An 18,136-nucleotide genomic window follows, 5' to 3' on the forward strand; every position below is an offset into this window, starting at 1 on the left:
TTGCAGTAGGCTACAAGAGAAAGAAGGATGCAGTTGCCACCGTGCTGAACTCCAGGCTTCCCACAGGATATCAAAGCCTTTTTTGTGACAGGTGACCACATCTCATACCGTCTGACGGTATCAAATATTAGTTATTTTCAAATTTAAACTTAATAGTCAAATGAATTTGTGACAATCTTTCTTACTCCAACTATCCTCTTACACACCTTGTCAGTCTTTTATAACACAACTTTTGGCAGTACAGCTCTAGAGAGAGTTTCAAATTCTGCATTTACCAGATGTTCTCCAACAAGATCAGTTTCTATCTTATTCCCTCTTCTGGCCAAATCTACACACATACACACGCACATACACACACACACACTCTAAGGAAGAGAATTTTAAAAAGTGCATCTTCAGCTTCTATTTTAGACTAACCCCCCCTCCCAAAAAAAAACCCAGTGCTGTCTATCCATTAAAAAATTATACCTTCAAGGGGGCAGAGCCAAGATGGAGGAATAGACAGTCACTTCCAGCGAGCCCTCTTTACAACAAAGACCCGAAAAAACAAGTGAAACAAGTATATTTGTGACAAGCTGGGAGCCCTGAGCTTCAAAGGCAAGCTTAGAAAATGAACTGAGGGGCAGGGGGAGGAAGAGATCACTCAGAAGCAGAGAGGATTTACTGGACCTGAATTGTGGGGAGCCCTCAGGCACCATCCCAGAGCCATGGCAGCAGTGGGCTGGCACTAGCGTTCAGCCACAGTTTCCTTAGGGAGAAGCAGCCCAGCTACACAGCCCACTCACACCTCCGGAACCTGAGAAGAACAGCACTCTCAGCAAAAGCTAAGTACTTGCAGGCAGTGGGCTGGTACTAGCATTCGGCCACAGTTTTCTCAGGGAGAAGCAGCCCAGCCACACAGCCTACTCACATCTCCAGAACCTGAGAAGAATGGCGGTCTCGGCACAAGCTAAGTACTTGCATATATTTTACCTTGCTCCCCCTACCCCCCAGGTGGCTTCAGTGGCTGAATTCCCTGGGCCTGAGATAGGCACTGTTGAGAACTTAGAGCCATTCTTCCAGCCCAGGAAAAAATTTGCAATTGGGGGAAAAGATAATTTGCTAGCTCCGCTAACCAGGGGAGCTCAGGACAGAAGTGGCTCCCGTCCAGTCATAAACCATCCATGGACTTTGAGCATCTTTCCCTTCTGCATGGACCTGTGTGGCCCTATTTCGGGAGAAAAGGCCGTTGTTAGCCGACTCCAATCGTTTCATCTGTGTGGTGGAGAGGGGGGTGTTTGATGTTTGACATTGCTTTGCCTATTAAACAAGGTCCTCACCTACCCACATCAGGGACCTAAGGACTGGTAGCTCCACTCAGGTCATCCAGCCATCTGCAACAGGGCTCCAAAGGTAACTGGCACCTCCTTACAACCAAAAACCTTGGGTCCCCAGTGGTCCAACTGCAGAACCCACCCACCTTCATGCTTTAGGAAACAGGGACATGTTTTCCTCAGAGACACTCAGAGGTTGGTTCTCAGCCCCCTGCCTTGTTCAGAGCATGACCCCCTGCTGCAATCAGATACCGGTATATAGGCCAATCACCCCTCCTAAGACTGTAGGACAGAGCCTGTACCACACACTTGATGATCATCTACCTGGAAATCTGAGCTGAATTCATACAAGAAAACTGAAAGGACATCTAGACTGATACACCAGATAACAGCTCTAGCCATCTAGGAACAGGACGTCAGAGCTCCAAAGGTGAAAACAATCAACCTAGCTCATTCAAGGAACCCATAGGGGTATACCAAAACAAAACAAAGCAAGAAGCTATGACACAGTAAAAAAAAAAAAAAAAAAGCAGTAAGCAAGCATAAACTAATACAATAACTTATAGATGGCTTGGAGACAACAGTCAATATTAAGTCACATAAAGAAACAGACCATGATCACCTCAACAGGCTCTCAACACAAAGAATCCAAGGATCTTCTAGATGAAAGTGCATTCCTGTAATTACCAGAACCAGAATACAAAAGTTTAATATACGGAACACTTCAAGACATCAGAACAACCCAGGAACACACAAATGAAGCAGTTGAAGAAATTAGAAAGGTTATTCAGGAACATAATGAAAAGTTTAATAAGCTGGAAAAATCCATAGACAGACAGCAATCAGAAATTCAGAAGATTAACAATGAAGAAGTAACCAACAAAATAGAAAGTCAGAGGAGCAGAACTGAGCAAGTAGAAGCTAGAATTTCTGATCTCGAAGTTAAATCACTTGGCTCTAATATATTTGAAGAAAAATCAGATAAAAGAATTAAAAAAAAAAAAAAAGAAGAAACCTTAAGAATCATGTAGGACTCTATCAAGAGAAATAACCAATGAGCAGTTGGAATACCAGAGCAGGGAGGGATAACAGAAAATACAGAGAAAATTGTTGAAGATTTGTTGGCAGAAAACTTCCCTGATATCATGAAAGATGAGAAGATATCTATCCAAGATGCTCATTGAACTACACATAAAGTAGATGTTAAAAGAAAGTCACCAAGACATATTATAATCAAACTTGCCAAAACCAAAGATAAAGAGAGAATTACAAGAGCAGCAAGGGATAAACGAAAAGTCACCTACAAAGGAGAGCCAATAAGAATAAGCTCGGACTACTCAGCAGAAGCCATGTAGGCAAGAAGGCAATGGGAAGACATATTTAAAAAACTGAAGGAAAAAATTGCCTGCCAAGAATCATATATCCATCAAAACTGTCTCTTAAATATGAAGGTGAAATTAAGACATTTCTAGATAAACCCAAGTTGAGGGAATTCATAAAAAACAAACCAAAACTACAAGAAATACTAAAGGGAGTTCTTTGGTTAGAAAATCAATAATATCAGGTATCAACCCAAGACTAGAACACTGGGTAGAGCAACCAGAAGTCAACCCAGACAGGGAAATCCAAGAAAATAAAGCAAGATTATATATATATATAAAAAGCTCAAAACAGGGTAACAGTGTTGTTATTATATAAAAGGAGACAACATTAAAATAATAAAGAGGGACTAAGAAATGTTTTTTTTTTTTTTTCTAAGAAATGTAATCATAGACCTTCCATATGGAGAGGAAGATATGGCGATACAAAGAAAAAAAATTAGGGTTAAATTTAGAAAAATAGGGATAAATAATAAGTTAACCACAAAGGAGACAAACTATCCTACTCATCAAAATAAAATACAAGAAAAAAATAGAGACTCAGCAGAAACAAAACCAACAATAACAAATAGTAAGAAAGGGCAATATATAAAGATAATCTACACAGCACATAAAATTAAGTGGGAAAACGATACTCTCAACAAAACCCCAAAAAAGACATCAATACGATAGCACTAAATTCATACCTATCCATATATACCCTGAATGTAAATGGACTAAATGCACCAATAAAGAGATAGAGGGTGCCAGAGTGGATTAAAAAACAAGATCCGTCCATATGCTGCCTATAAGAGACACTCCTTAGACTTAGAGACACAAACTAAAACTCAAAGGATGGAAAAAAATATATCAAGCAAACAGCAATCAAAAAAAGGCAGGAGTGGCAATATTAATTTGTGACAAAATAGACTTTAAAGTCAAATCCATCAGAAAAGACAAGGAAAGACACTATATAATGATTAAAAGGACAAAATACCAAGAAGATATAACCATATTAAATATTTATGCACCCAATGACAAGATAACATAAAACAAACTCTATCAGCATTGAAAAGTGAGATAGACAGCTCCACAATGATAATAGGAGACTTCAACACACCACTTTCGGCGAAGGACAGGACGCCCAGAAAGAAGCTCAATAAAGACACGGAAGATCTAAATGCCACAATCAACCAACTTGACCTCGTAGACATACACACAACACTCCACCCAACAGCAACCAAGTATATTTTCTTTTCTAGTGCACATGGAACATTCTCTAGAATAGACCACATATTAGGTCATAAAGCAAGCCTTGGCAGAATCCAAAACATAGAAATATTACAAAGCATCTTCTCTGAACATAAGGCCATAAAAGTGGAAATCAATAACAGAAAAATCAGGGAAAAGAAATCAAACACTTGGAAACCGAACAATCCCTGCTCAAAAAACACTGGATTATAGAAGACATTAAGGATGGAATAAAGAAATTCATAGAAACCAATAAGAACGAAAAACACTTCCTATCAGAACCTTTGGGACACAGCAAAAGCAGTGCTCAGAGGCCCATTATATCAATAAATGGACACACTGAAAAGAAAAAAGGGCCCAAATCAAAGAATTATCCCTACAAATTGAACAAATAGAAAGAGAACAAGAAAAGAAACCCACAGGCACCAGAAGAAAACAAATAATTAAAAATTAGAGCTGAACTAAATGAAATAGAGAACAGAAAAACAATTGAAAGCATTAACAAGACCAAAAGCTGATTTTTTGAAAAAATCAACAAAATTGGTAAGCCAGTGGCCAAACTGACAAAAGCAAAACAGGAGAGGAAGGAAACAACCTGAATAAGAAATGAGATGGGTGATATTACAACAGACCCAACTGAAATTAGAAGAATCATGTCAGATTACTATGAAAAATTGTACTCGAAGAAATTTGAAAACCTAGAAGAAATGGATGAATTCCTAGAAACACACTACCTACCTAAACTAACACAAACAGAGGTAGAACAACTAAATAGACCCGTAACAAAAGAAGAGATTGAAAAGGTAATCAAAAACTCCCAACAAAAAAAAAGCCCTGGTCCAGATGGCTTCACTGCAGAGTTCTACCAAACTTTCAGGGAAGAGTTAACTTTCAGAGAAGTAGTTACCTACTACTAAAGGTATTTCAGAGCACAGAAAAGGACGAAATACTGCCTAACTCATTCTATGAAGCCACCATATCCCTGATACGAAAACCAGGTAAAGACACCACAAGAAAAGAAAATTATAGACCTATATCTCTCATGAACGTAGATGCAAAAATCCTTAACAACAACAAATAAACAAACCCATTGCCATTAAGTCAATTCTGACTCATAGCAACCCTACAGATCAGAGTAAGACTGCCCCATACGGTTTCCAAGGAGCAGCTCGTAGATTCAAACTGCCAAGCTTTTGGTTAGGAGCTAGATGGGTAAAAATAATCTGATTTCCTTTTTAAAAGTCTTTTTGGTTAGTCCCTAGATGGTATGAAAGATTTTTGGTTTATACACACCCAGAGGCACCAAGGTAGACAGAACTGGTGATCTACTTCTAAAGTTCACAGCCTTGAAAACCCTATGGGGCCGTTCTACTTGGCACACCTGAAGGTGCCATGAGTTGGAATCAACTTGACAACAACGGTGTGTTAAAAGAGAACGTAGAAGTCTGGAGAAGAAGTGGGGAGAACCAGTTTTCAGTCTATTGCAAGAATCAAGGCAAGAGGTAACTGCAGTCTACCAAGGTTGTGAATGTGAGGTTTGGTGGTAAAAAGTCTAATTATGGATAAATTTTGAAGGTAAAACTCAGCAGACATCCCATACCCATTGTCTATAACTTTCATCATTTTTTTTATGTTGGAATGATTGTGTTTATATTTACTAATTCACTCGTTCAACTAGAGATGTTTATTTAATACTTACCATAAACTGAATATTGTCTTAGATTCTGGGATAGTAAAGCATGGCCATGGTTTCAAGTGACAACCTAAGACAGTCATTATAGATTAGATGTAGATACGGATAAAGATAAAGATGTAGGTGGAGATAGAGAGGGAGAGGGAAAGATACAACAAAACCAACCACAACCAGTTTCTGACTCCACATACATCAGAGTAGAAATGTGCTGTATAGGGTTTTCAATGGCTGATTTTTCAGAAGTAAATAACCAAGGCTTTTTTACAAAGCATCTCTGGGTGGACTAGAACAGCCAATCTTTGGTTAGCAGCTGGTGCTGTTTGCACTACCCAAGGACTCCTAAAAAAAATAAACCAGATATGAATTGTAGTGTGATACAGATTTCAACTGCTATGGTAAAGGCCCAAAACTGGGCACGATATTTGTCATTTCTATATGAGAGAGAAGAAACAGGACATACACTACAAAGAAAAGACATAAGCTGATTTTTTAAAAACAGATATTTTGGAGTTACAGTGGAATGGGTGAGAAAGGAGAGTGTGGACTGAGAGAACACTGCAAGCCGTGGGATCAACATGACCAAAGACACAAAGGCAAAAAACAGCCTGGGCTGAAGCAAGAGACAAAAACAGTGCTTAGGTGGAAGCCAAAATATGGAGAAAGCTGTAGGCTACACTAAGGAGTTTAGGTTTATCCTTTAGTCATTAACAGAAATGCCAAAGTTTCAAGTAGGGAATTAAAAAATAAAAATCAGAATTATATTTATGAAAAACCTCTTTGACAACACACAGGATTGGATAAGAAGTTGCAAGGAAGTACAGACCAAAATTCTTGCTTTATTTTCTTCAATGGGAATATAGTCTAAAATGAGAACTATATGTAAGCAAATACTTGCAAGACAGCATGGTGAATATGAGTACATTTTCCAGGCAATCACCATTTCATACAGCATATATATGATTTTTCTAAAAAGCTTTGCAGCAATGTCCTTAATGCTATCTACCTGGTTAATAAAATAGTTCTACATTTATTTGGGAGCTTAAACCGCCAGCTGATTTGTCAAAATGGCAGATGGATTTATGATTTAGCTCATATCTATGCAATGAAAACACTGGTTAAGATGACCAATATGGTGTTTTTCATAAACATAAATACTTTAAAGTCAAACAGATTGATTATATAGCAATTGCACATTTACAGCATAAGAAAAATAAAAGAAGCAATTTACTTGTAGATATAGGCAAAACTTGTTAGAACCAGGCTTTCACATATTTTTATTTACTTAAGATGTCAATTTTTGTAACATAAGTAGATTTATTTCCCAGCCATAATGTTGAACAAGTCACAGAATCTGGGTTTGAGGTGGTTAAATTTTATATTATTTCTCTAAGTGTCCATATAGAAAATTAAGCTTCCCTAAATGATGAATGAATTTCAAAGTACCTTTTTTCCTAGCTGGATTTATATTCTTTTTTTTTTTTTTTTTCCTCCACTCTGTTCTTTCAGAAGCATGAAATTTTAGTTTTAGGGAGAAAAATTACCCAATACATGTTTAATCAAGTGTTTACATTCTTAAAGTTATAATTTTGATATGGTGATTGAAAATACGTTTTGTTTTATTCTCCAAATTTGCCAGTATGTTTCATCTTTTTTCACTTTTCTTTTTTTTACAGGCATTCATAAGGAGCCCTGGTGGAGCAATGGTTACACACTTGACTGCTAACCAAAAGGTCAGCAGTTAGTGGCTCTGCGGGAGAAAGACCTGGCAATCTATTCCAGTAAAGATTACAGCCAAGAAAACCCTATTTTGAAGTTCTACTCTGTCACATGGGGCCACTATGATTCAGAGTGGACTCGATGATGATGACACTCAACATCAAAGCAACAATAACATAAACTTTCACAAATGTCACTTCATTATCATTCATGATTCATGCAATAACATTTTACTTAATTCTTTCTATATTCCAGACATTGTTATAGGCACTAAGCCTACAATGATAAATAAAACGATAGATTAAATATCCTGGAATTCACAGTCTTCTTGTCTGTGATAAACAAGAATAAAACTAATTACTACAAATGAGCGTAAGAATAGTTGGCAATGTTAACTATTACAGGGGTTTCTTATCCTCTTCCTGAAACTTATTTATTGATGTTCCCTAGATTTTATCTTCTTTGTTTCTTTTTGTACACATTTTTCTTGAGAATTTTATTCAGGACCAAAGCTTCAACACTCTAATGTATGATGCTTTCTTTTAAATCTATATCCAAAGCAACATATCACTGTAACTCTCTACCAAATATCTCCATCTGGGTATCCCTCAGGAAATACAACCTTAACTTGTCAAAAATGAAATTAAATCTCCACCCCATTCCATTTCTATTCCCATCTTACCCTCAACACACCAACACAACAACGAAATCTTGTGTTTCTTCTCTAATTCTATTATGATGAATAGTATCATCATTCAGGTAATGGTTCAGTCAGAAATCGGAGTCATTTCACACTCTTCCATCCTCTCTTGAACCTTCATTCTTTCCCTTCCAAATGCAATCAATTAACAAATCCTTGCAGTTCAAACACCTCAATATTTCAAATTCACACTTCTTTTGGCCTAGTTCAGACATTATTATTTCTTTGCATTTTATTTTTTGCAGAGTTTTCAAATCCATCCTCTGTGAGTAGTCCATAATGATTATGTTTAATACTCAGATCTGACTATCTTAAATTAACCTCTGTTCAAATCTTCCAATGGCTTAACATTGCCCCTGGAATGGAAACCTAAATCTCTTTGCAGACTCAGTCACGTCGTCATGATTTCTCTGCTACATCCCTGTGCGTTCTCATCTCCTGCTACTCCATGGCTTATAGTTCATGTTTCAAAAATATTGACATCCTTATGTTTTATTATATGTCTGTGACTAAGTGTGTGCTACTCTTTGTTGGTGGAAGGACTCTTCTGAAGAGAGTGTTTCAACTTCTCTTTTGAGGAACACCGGAAATGTCACCTGGGCCATTATGCTTTCATTAACTCCCTTGGGCAGAATTAGGTGCTCTTTTCTCTTTTTTTCTGAAGCACCTAGCGCACAACTGTGATAATAATATTATACTGTGATATATACTGCAAGTGCCTTGAGACAAAGAGCTCTGTCTCTTCACCAGCCTTAAACCCCAACCAAAAAACTGATACATATTATGAATTCCAAAAAGAAGAGTTGAATGAATTGTTCAATGTGGCTTGGTTCATTTCTGTGGAGACATCATCTCTGGAATTTCTCATCTTATATGCCTCATGTCAGGAACAGCAGAGTAGCACAAGTCTATATTCACTTGGCACATACTGGGCTCTGAGGAAGTACTTATTGGTTGAAAATGTGTTCAGCTTAGAACAGTAGATCAGAGTTTAGTTGGCTTTTCCTTCTACAAGATGTACAGATTTTGGTCATTCAGTCTTTTCAAGCCCCAGTTTCCTCATTTAAAAATGAAAGTAGTTGTATTTTCCATGCTGACCTCAAATTGTTATTGTAAGATTTAAGAGAAATAATGTATATAATAATATTTAGAAAATAATAAACAGGCTCTATGTGTTTTATTTTTTTTTTATGTGTTTTATTTAAAAAACCCTGACTTTGATATATATTTTTTTATCTGAAACATCCTGGAGTTATTGGTTTCCAGCCCTCTGTAATGTCTCCAGACAGATCAGATTCCTTTGTTGTTACAAATCAATATCTTACAATAGCTGCAATAAAAAAAAATCTCTCCTGCTAGAATTTAAAATCACATAAACTAAGACCTCATCTTATAACAGCAGAAATGGCAACCCACAAATAGATCCCCTGTTTGTGACATAAATTTGCATAACTGTATCTTAACAAATGAAATTTGTTGAAACAATATAGCACTGTAATGTTTCAATATTTCATTCTTGATTCTCCTTTTATCTAAGGGATGTTCCTTCTAAAAATCCCATTAGTTAATAAAAATGGTTCTGAATGGTACTGTATGTTTCTTTTAAAGTTAATAAAACATGCATACATACGTGTGTGTATATTTGCTTAAGTATGTATATAACAGTTTGCTAAAGTTAATGATTTCATAATTTACTAGGCTAATATATATTATTGACCAGGCAGTGTTTTGTTCTGTTGTGCATAGGGTCACTATGAGTCGGAACCAACTCAACGGCACCTAACAACAACAGTATATATTATATATTTACTAGTATAAATATCAACCAAAATGCAATACGGTATATTGAGTTCCAATTACAGTCTAGATTTAATTTATATGGATACATTTTCTTAATTTATTTAAATCATTTTTCAGTTACAATCTTATTAATCTCTGTAACTTAGTGTGCTAAGTGGAAGTTATTTTTTAAAACTAATGCTCCAAAAGATGATACAATGAATTAATAGTTTAAATTTGTATTAAAATTCCCAAATATTCTAACCTAACCTGCTTGAATACTATTTCCTTGACCTATAAGTTCTTTCTGAAAAGTCCAGTGTCTTCAAAACATCATCTGCAAGTCTCTGTCTAATTAAAAATGGCCATTAATACAAACACTTAATATTATGTTGCCAAATATCAATTTATTTTAGTATTGTATTTCAGTAACCCGAACCAAGCAAAGATTTTGCCTGCACGGAAGTGGCCTTGCCTATCATGATAAGCTGCTGAAAAATACACATAAGCTGTATGAACCCGGCAGAATCCATCTGGTGAACCATCTGTGTGAAGACTCACAAAAATTGCACCCCATCTGTTGTTTCATTTTTGCTAAGATTGCCAATCTTGTCCTCACTCCATTATCTGACTATTTTCCTTCCCTGTGGACCTCGTCTGTACATTTTCTTTTATTCCCCATTGGCACCATATACTAATTTCCAAAGCACTCCACTCATTTTTGAAAGGAACAAATTTATGCATTTAATTTATGCAACTAAGAACCCCCTTGGGAAATAAAATAACAGAAAAGAATTGGAGTAATATCATAGTGTTGCTATAAAATGAGTGCATTATTAGAAACACCAGTTTCTGCCTGGTTGATCCTAAATCTATAACTTCTCACCATATTAATTAATTTCAAGCTCAATATAATAATTAAAATATCATGTTATATGATTCTCTCCCCCTTCTAATCTACTCTACATTTTAACATATTACGTTCTAAAACATTTTGTTATTGCATTTCCTCCAATCAACACCCAAAAATGGCTTTCCATTTATTCCAAAATAAAATCCTTTAAGATTTTAGCTCAAGTCTCCACTTCTTCACCAAAGCTTTCTTAATTAAACCTTACAATCATTGTAGTCAAAGTCTATACAAGTAATACCACCTTAGCACTTGATTTATTTTGTTCTGTTATGCACACCATTGTTCTTGCATGTTCTTTTTTTTTTTCTATTTTCATGATATTTCTTGCTATATGGTTTGTAGTCACAAATGTAAGTTAACCTTCCAGAGAACTGGGACAATGCCCCTTAGTTATCTAGTGCTGCCATAACGGAAATACCACAAGTGGATGGCTTTAACAAAGAGAAATTTATTTTCTCACAGTTTAGGAGGTTACAAGTCCAAATTCAGGGTGCTGGCTCCAGGGGAGAGGCTTTCTCTCTCTGTCAGCTCTGGAGCAAAGCTTACCCTGGCTGAGGAGCTTCTTAGGCACAGGGACCCTGTGTTCAAAGGATGCACTCTGCTCCTGGTGCTGCTTTCTTGGTGGTATGAGGTCCCCAACTCTCTGCTTGCTTCCCTTTCCTTTTATCTCTTGAGATATAAAAGGGGGTGCAGGCCACACCCCAGGGAAACTCTCTTTACCTTGGGTCAGGGAGGTGACCTGAGTAAGGGTGGTATTACAATCCCACCCTAATCCTCTCAACATAAAATTACAATCACAAAATGGAGGACAATCACACAATATTGGGAAGCATGGCCTAACCAAGTTGATACACACATTTGGGGGGGGACAAAATTCAATCCATGAGAGTCCCTATTTCTTTTGCTTCCTTAACTTGTATATCAATATTTCTGAGCTTCGCTTGCTTATTTATTTTATTTTTTATAAATGAATACTGAAGTAACTAACATAGTCTGCTTCTATTATGGTGAAGATAAATATTAAAAGGTCGCACTGTTTTTGAGAAACCTAAAAGTCTGTCTACAGGCACCCAATAGAAAGGAAAGACTCTAAGTAAAGCCATTTGTCTCCCCTTTGACTCTGATCTAAGAACCAATTCCAATTGGTTTGCCCTAAAAACCCATTGCCTCAAGCCAATTACAACTTATAGTGCCCCTACAAAGTGGGTTGGAATCACCTACGTTGTTTTGGTTAACAGCTTACATCCTTACGTCCTCGGAGTTTGCCTTGTTAAACTCCGTAGAAGTTAAAAAAAAAAAAAAACTCATTGGTGTCCGGTTGATTACGATTCATAGTGACTCTCTAGGACAGAGTAGAGCTACCCTATAAGGTTTCCAAAGCTGTAATCTTTACAGAAAAAAAAAAAAAAAAAAAGCTATCACATCTTTCTCGCTGGCAACAGCTGGTAGGTTTGAACTGCTGACTTTTTGGTTAGCAGCCAAGTGCTTAACCACTGTACCACCAGGGCTCCTTAGAGGTTAAAATACAGGTTGGTGATTCTCCGAACACATACGTATTCCCATAATATCAGATCACATCTGAGGCCAAAGACCTTAATAGAAAATACAACAGTTGGTCTCTATGTCTGTCTTTTTATCTGTATCTAAAGCAGATACATTTGTTTCAGTATTTATTTACACAGGGTATAATTGTATCAATAAAAGCATCTAGATATGGTACCTGGATAGACATGTATATATACATAGTTATAAGTAAATAAGATTATGAAATGGGATAGGCAACAGGATGTACAAGCATTGCCAGGTGCACAAGTATGCTATCTCTCTCTCACTATTTCCATAGCTGCTAACATGAGTAATAGCTACTAAGAGACGTAAAGTAGCTACATGCTTTAGGAGAAAGGATTGCCCTCTGAAGAAACCCAGCTTTCTTAGTGGGGTAAAGGAAGAAGGGCTGTACAAATCTAGCGCACTCTGAACAGGGACAATAGATGATGTTTATTGCCTATAGGGGGCTTTTTACTTTTATTACCCCCTTTTACTTTTTATTACCTCTCTTTTACTACCCTTTCCTGTACCCATTCTCTGCACGTGCTGCTTGGCACATAGACATGGATGTCTGCTTAGTATTTAATCCTGGAAGAAAGGAATTTAGGCATTCTTCTCCTAAGAGGTGACCTGGGGTGTGCTTAGATGCAATCTGACTTCACCCTGTGGACAAGAGCCTAACTTCAGGGAATCTAGGCTGATGGTGATGTATGCTATTCTACTCACCCTTGTCCTGTTTAGTCTGTGAGTAATAAACACCTGTTGACTTCACCATTAGAAGAGTGTCGGGTCTGTGCTGTGCTCCAAATGGTCTTCATTAAGAATTTGTGAATACAGGACATTATAAGCATAGTTTTTTGAAGAATGCAGACTTGTATTTCTAAATAGAACTAAAACTCCAGCCATGCAAAGCACCAAGAGGAATGACTAGATACATTCAGGAGAAAAATGAGTAAGTAGTTCTATGTGTTCCATTATGAAACAGCACGTAAAAGTAACTTTTTAAATATGCATATGCCATAGGAATTAGGAAGAGGCATTTTAAACAGTTCCAGCAAAATCATGGTCCGTATGAAGAACAAGAATTATTAAATCATATGCACTAATTTTGACCATAATCACCTGCTCAGAAAGCTTTCCATGATCTCCACATGGAGAAAAAAAAAAAAAATTACCTGTCACTTTCTAGAACCTCATTTGGATTATTTTTGTAATACTTACCAATAAATGATCATTGGTTTATATATTAAGTTGTTTATCTGCTTGTTGTCTTGTTATGCTAACTAAAATGTAAACTTCCCGAGAGTAGGGACTTTATTTTTTTTACCTGCTATGCCCATACCTGACCCATAAAAAAAAAAACACTGCTGTCGAGTTGATTCCGACTCATAGTGACCCTACAGGACAGAGTAGAACTGCTCTATAGAGTTTCCAAGAAGCGCCTGGCAGATTCGAACTGCTGACCTTTTGGTTAGCAGCTATAGCAGTTAAGTGCTATTCCACCAGGGTTTCCACCTGACCCATAAAAAAAAAAAAAAATAATAGCAGGTATTTAACGCAGCTATTCTTAACTAGAGTCCCTGGGTGGGACAATCGGTTAAAACATTTATCTGCTAACCAGAAGGTTGTTGATTCAAGTTCACCCAGAAGTCCCTCAGAAGAAGGCCCTGGTGATCTGCTTCCAAAAAATCAGCCATTGAAAACCCTGTGGAGAGCAGTCCTGATCTGACATACGTAGGTCAGAGTTGACTCCACGGCCTTTTTTTTTTTTCCTTTTATGTAATACTCTTAATGTTTATTTTAAAATTATTAGAACACTTGTGCACACACATACACATTTTATTATATTTAAAACATTATTACAAGAAAATCCTACGGTGCAGTTATATTCTGTAACATCATGAGTTACCGTGAGTCACCATGGGTTGGAATCAACTTGGCAGCAAAATTTTTGTTTTTAATGAGTGAGTTTCAAAGGTCTCTGAAGATGTCTAACTTTTTTTTTTTTCCCCCACTTGAGGACACATTCAATCCTGAATCCTAAGCTCAATTCATACTCCCACTATTCATTAACCACACTTACTTAGCTTTTGCCTTAAATGTTTTAACCAAGCACATGAATATTATTCTTCTACTCCCTGCTCATCAGCAGGAGAATAAAAGTAGCGTCACAGTAACTGACACAATTCATTGCATCTATGATTTCTCCCATATACACTACAAAATAGTAGACATCTGTAGTTCCCTGCTAGGTCATTTTTCTAAGTCTCTAAGTGTATGTTGCAAATGTGTTTTGTAGATTCATTTTCCTCGTGACCACTCTATGGAATCTTCTTTGCATCCACACCCCTCTAACTCCAGCTCACTGTGACAATGTGGTTGTTTGTTAGTCTCAACGCAAAAATGGGGAGCCATCTTCCTGATGCCCATCAATGGTGCCGTAAACGTTGCCACAGTCTTCCAAAGGTGACCCCTGCTGCCTGCAATGGTTTCCAAAGTACCAATCCCCAAAGATACTGCCAAAGAACTGTTTTCACTGATTGCTGCAGAGGAGCTGCCAACACCCAATATTGCAGGCACCAATGTTTGTCTTGTGTTATGCAGAAAACAGAGGTTTTCTTTATTCGTGTTTTAGAAGCTGCTGGCAATAATGTAACTGGAGCTTACATTTTCAATAATAATCCTAAAAAGGAGAGAAGTGGCTTTTATTCGAAAATCGTCTTTGATTTCCCATGGACTTTCCTGTGGACTGAGGTACACGTTCGTGGCAGCTGGGTTGAGGGATTAACTAAGAGAGAGCAAGCTGTGATCCTTCTCCACTGATGCTGATCCACCATCCTTGTAACCAAGCTCTGTATCACAGTATCTTTAGGATGATTTCTTTCCCATGAGGCATCTTGCTCTGTCACGTAAATCTATGGGTGAATACAACTCAGTCTCAAGCTGGGATGCTTGCTACAGAAAGCATGGTGACTAGGCAGCTCATTGAATCATCAATGCATTTTAAAGGCTTTCGAGTAAGGTTCAGTACAAAGGGGAAGCATGAAAACACAGTAGCTAGCAGCCTTCTCAAGAGCAACAATTTTGAAATGCTCTTTGATAAAAACCACGTGTGTTTTTTCTGTTTTCCTCCTTAAGACAGTGAGTGAGATGGCATAGGAACTACTGCCGCCACACCTTCCAAGCCAACCAAGTCAGACATGCAGCAGCAGCCAGTTGTGGCCCCAGAACTATGATATTTTGACATATTTGTGGGAATGGATTGTGAAGTATTTTATTTACTAAAGGAATTGTTACTGCAGGTCTAGTTTATTATGTTGCAAATTCTCAAATCCTGGCGCTTTTAGGAGTGTTATTTGTGATACTGGAAGAGACATGTAGTAAAACTAAAAATAATAAAACCAACAGAGACTAGACAGGTTTAGAATTTTAGTGTCAAGACACATTCAAGCTATGCCGTGTGGCCACCTATTGCTTCAAGACATCTGACAACCCACCAGGGATGTGATTAAAGATTTTCAAGGAAAGGTTGCATTCTCCCCGAAAGACATATATCTAATTGACAAGGCATAACCAAAGTATTTATATTACTCTTTGTTTTAGTGTAAATTTGTAGACATTTGTAAAATATTAGAATCATAAAAAAATACCCACAAATAAAAAATTATATTTGAATATAAAATGTGTCCTTGCTATGGGTACACATGAAGTCACTTTTTTTTTCCCCACACCTCTTTTCAGAATGTGTCAGGATATTCTAGTAGTCAACTAAATTTACCCTCTCATCCTTGTTTCCCTGAGAAAACTAAAGCACAAGATTTAGAATTGGATTTTCAGTCAGTATTCATTGGCATACAACATATGTAGGAGTTATTTCTATGTTTTTAAGGTAAGGGAATTAAGAACTAAAATAGGACAAAGTTATACCACAGGAAATATATCAAAACACTTATACGGGTCACCCGTATAATGCTTTTATTTTCACATAGTCAAAAGTAGAAAATGGACTGCTAAACTGATCTCTGTATAAAAAGTACTCAATATATTATGGGAGCTCTATCGATTTTTTTATTTTACAGTTTATTTGGAAGTAGTTTTAGAGTTATTTCCCATGCTTTAATGGGATATAAAAGCACAAGCCTTACAGGGAACTCTTGTGCAATGCCATAATAATTGGTAGGTGGATAAGCATTGTCAGTAACTTTATTTGAACTTTATTGATTCACCTTATATAAGGTGATACTCTGGTCCACTTAATGTATTTAGCTGTCAAGTTGTAGTAGCTCCCCAACAGCCAGATTTCACAATAAATCTTCCTCGTGGTTTGAGGGAGAATAAAAATGCAGTGCAAGAGGTAACTGAAAAAATTATAGAGTTATTAATGCATATCTATCTGTCTCTCTGCATTACTCTGGTACCTAGACATTTCCCCAAGTAGATTCCTAGATCTTCTTTTCAGAAAATGCTATAGAAACCCAACTCCCTCCTACGCTCATTTCCAAGGAAGAGTGTTATAATTCGTACATAACATACTAGTTATTTGTTTATTATGTGTCAGGATACATGATTACAATAGTGACTTGAAAATTGTACCAACACACAAGTAGGTTACAAGGGGGTTATAGAATGATGAGAAAAAATCATATATAAGGCGACATAAAAATTCAGTAAGAGCGGTGTGAACAAAATATTGCAAGAAAAAGGGAAAATAGAAACTTTACAAACTAAAAAGCCTTAATAAATACTTTCAACAAAGTGTCTAATATGCGGTATATGTTCAATAAAGGCTAGGTACTATTATTATTCATGTAAATAGCTACATGGCTAGTTTATGCTTATATGATACCTAGGTGTTGTTACTCTTAGGTGCCATCATTCAGTTTCCAGTCACAGCAGCCCCATGAAAAACAGCACCAAGTCCTGCCCAGTCCTGGAGCTACCTTCACGATGATTATTATGCTTGAGCCCATTGTTGCAGCCACTGTGTCAACCGATCTCCTGAGGGTCTTCATCTTTTTCCTTGACACTCTAATTTACCAAGCATGATGTCCTTCTCTAGGGACTGATCCCTCCTGATAACATATCCAAAGTACCTGAGTCGAATTCTCACCATCCTTGTTCTATGGAGTATTCTAGCTGTACTTCTTCCAAGGCACACATTTTCGTTCTTCTGGCAGCCCATGGTATATTCAATTACCTGTGCCAACACCATAATTCAAACGCATTAATTCTTCTTTGGTCTTCATATTTATTGTCCATTTTTCCTATGCATCTATGCTTAGGAGGCAATTGAAAAGACCATGGCTTTGATCAATTGCACCACGGATTGGATCAGGCTCACCTTAGTCCTTAGAGTGGCATATTTGTTTTTTAACCCTTTAAAGAGGTCTTTTGCAGATTTGCCCAATGCAATGGGTCTTTTGATTTCTCGACTGCTGCTTCCATGGGCATGGATTGCGGATACAAGTAAAATGAAATCCTTGACAACTTCAATATTTTATCCGTTTATCATCATGCTGCTTATTGGTCCAATTGGGAGGATTTTTTTTTTTTTTTTTTTCTTGAGTTAAGTTTCAATCCATACTGAAGGCTGTAGTCTTTGATATTCATCAGTAAATTCTTTAAGTCCACTTTCAGGAAGCAAGGTTGTGACATTTGCATATCACAGGTTGTTAATGAGTCTTCCTTCAATCCTGATGCCATGTTCTTCTTCATATAGTCCATCTTCTTGGATTATTTGCTCAGCATACAGACTGAATAAGAAAGGTGAAAAGATACAACCCTGATGCACACCTTTCCTGATTTTAAATCAAGCAGTATCCCCTTGTTGCGTTGGATGGACTGCCTCTTGATCTATGTATAGGT

This window comes from Loxodonta africana, chromosome 5, assembly GCF_030014295.1.
Source record: "Loxodonta africana isolate mLoxAfr1 chromosome 5, mLoxAfr1.hap2, whole genome shotgun sequence".
Taxonomy (NCBI): Eukaryota; Metazoa; Chordata; class Mammalia; order Proboscidea; family Elephantidae; genus Loxodonta; species Loxodonta africana.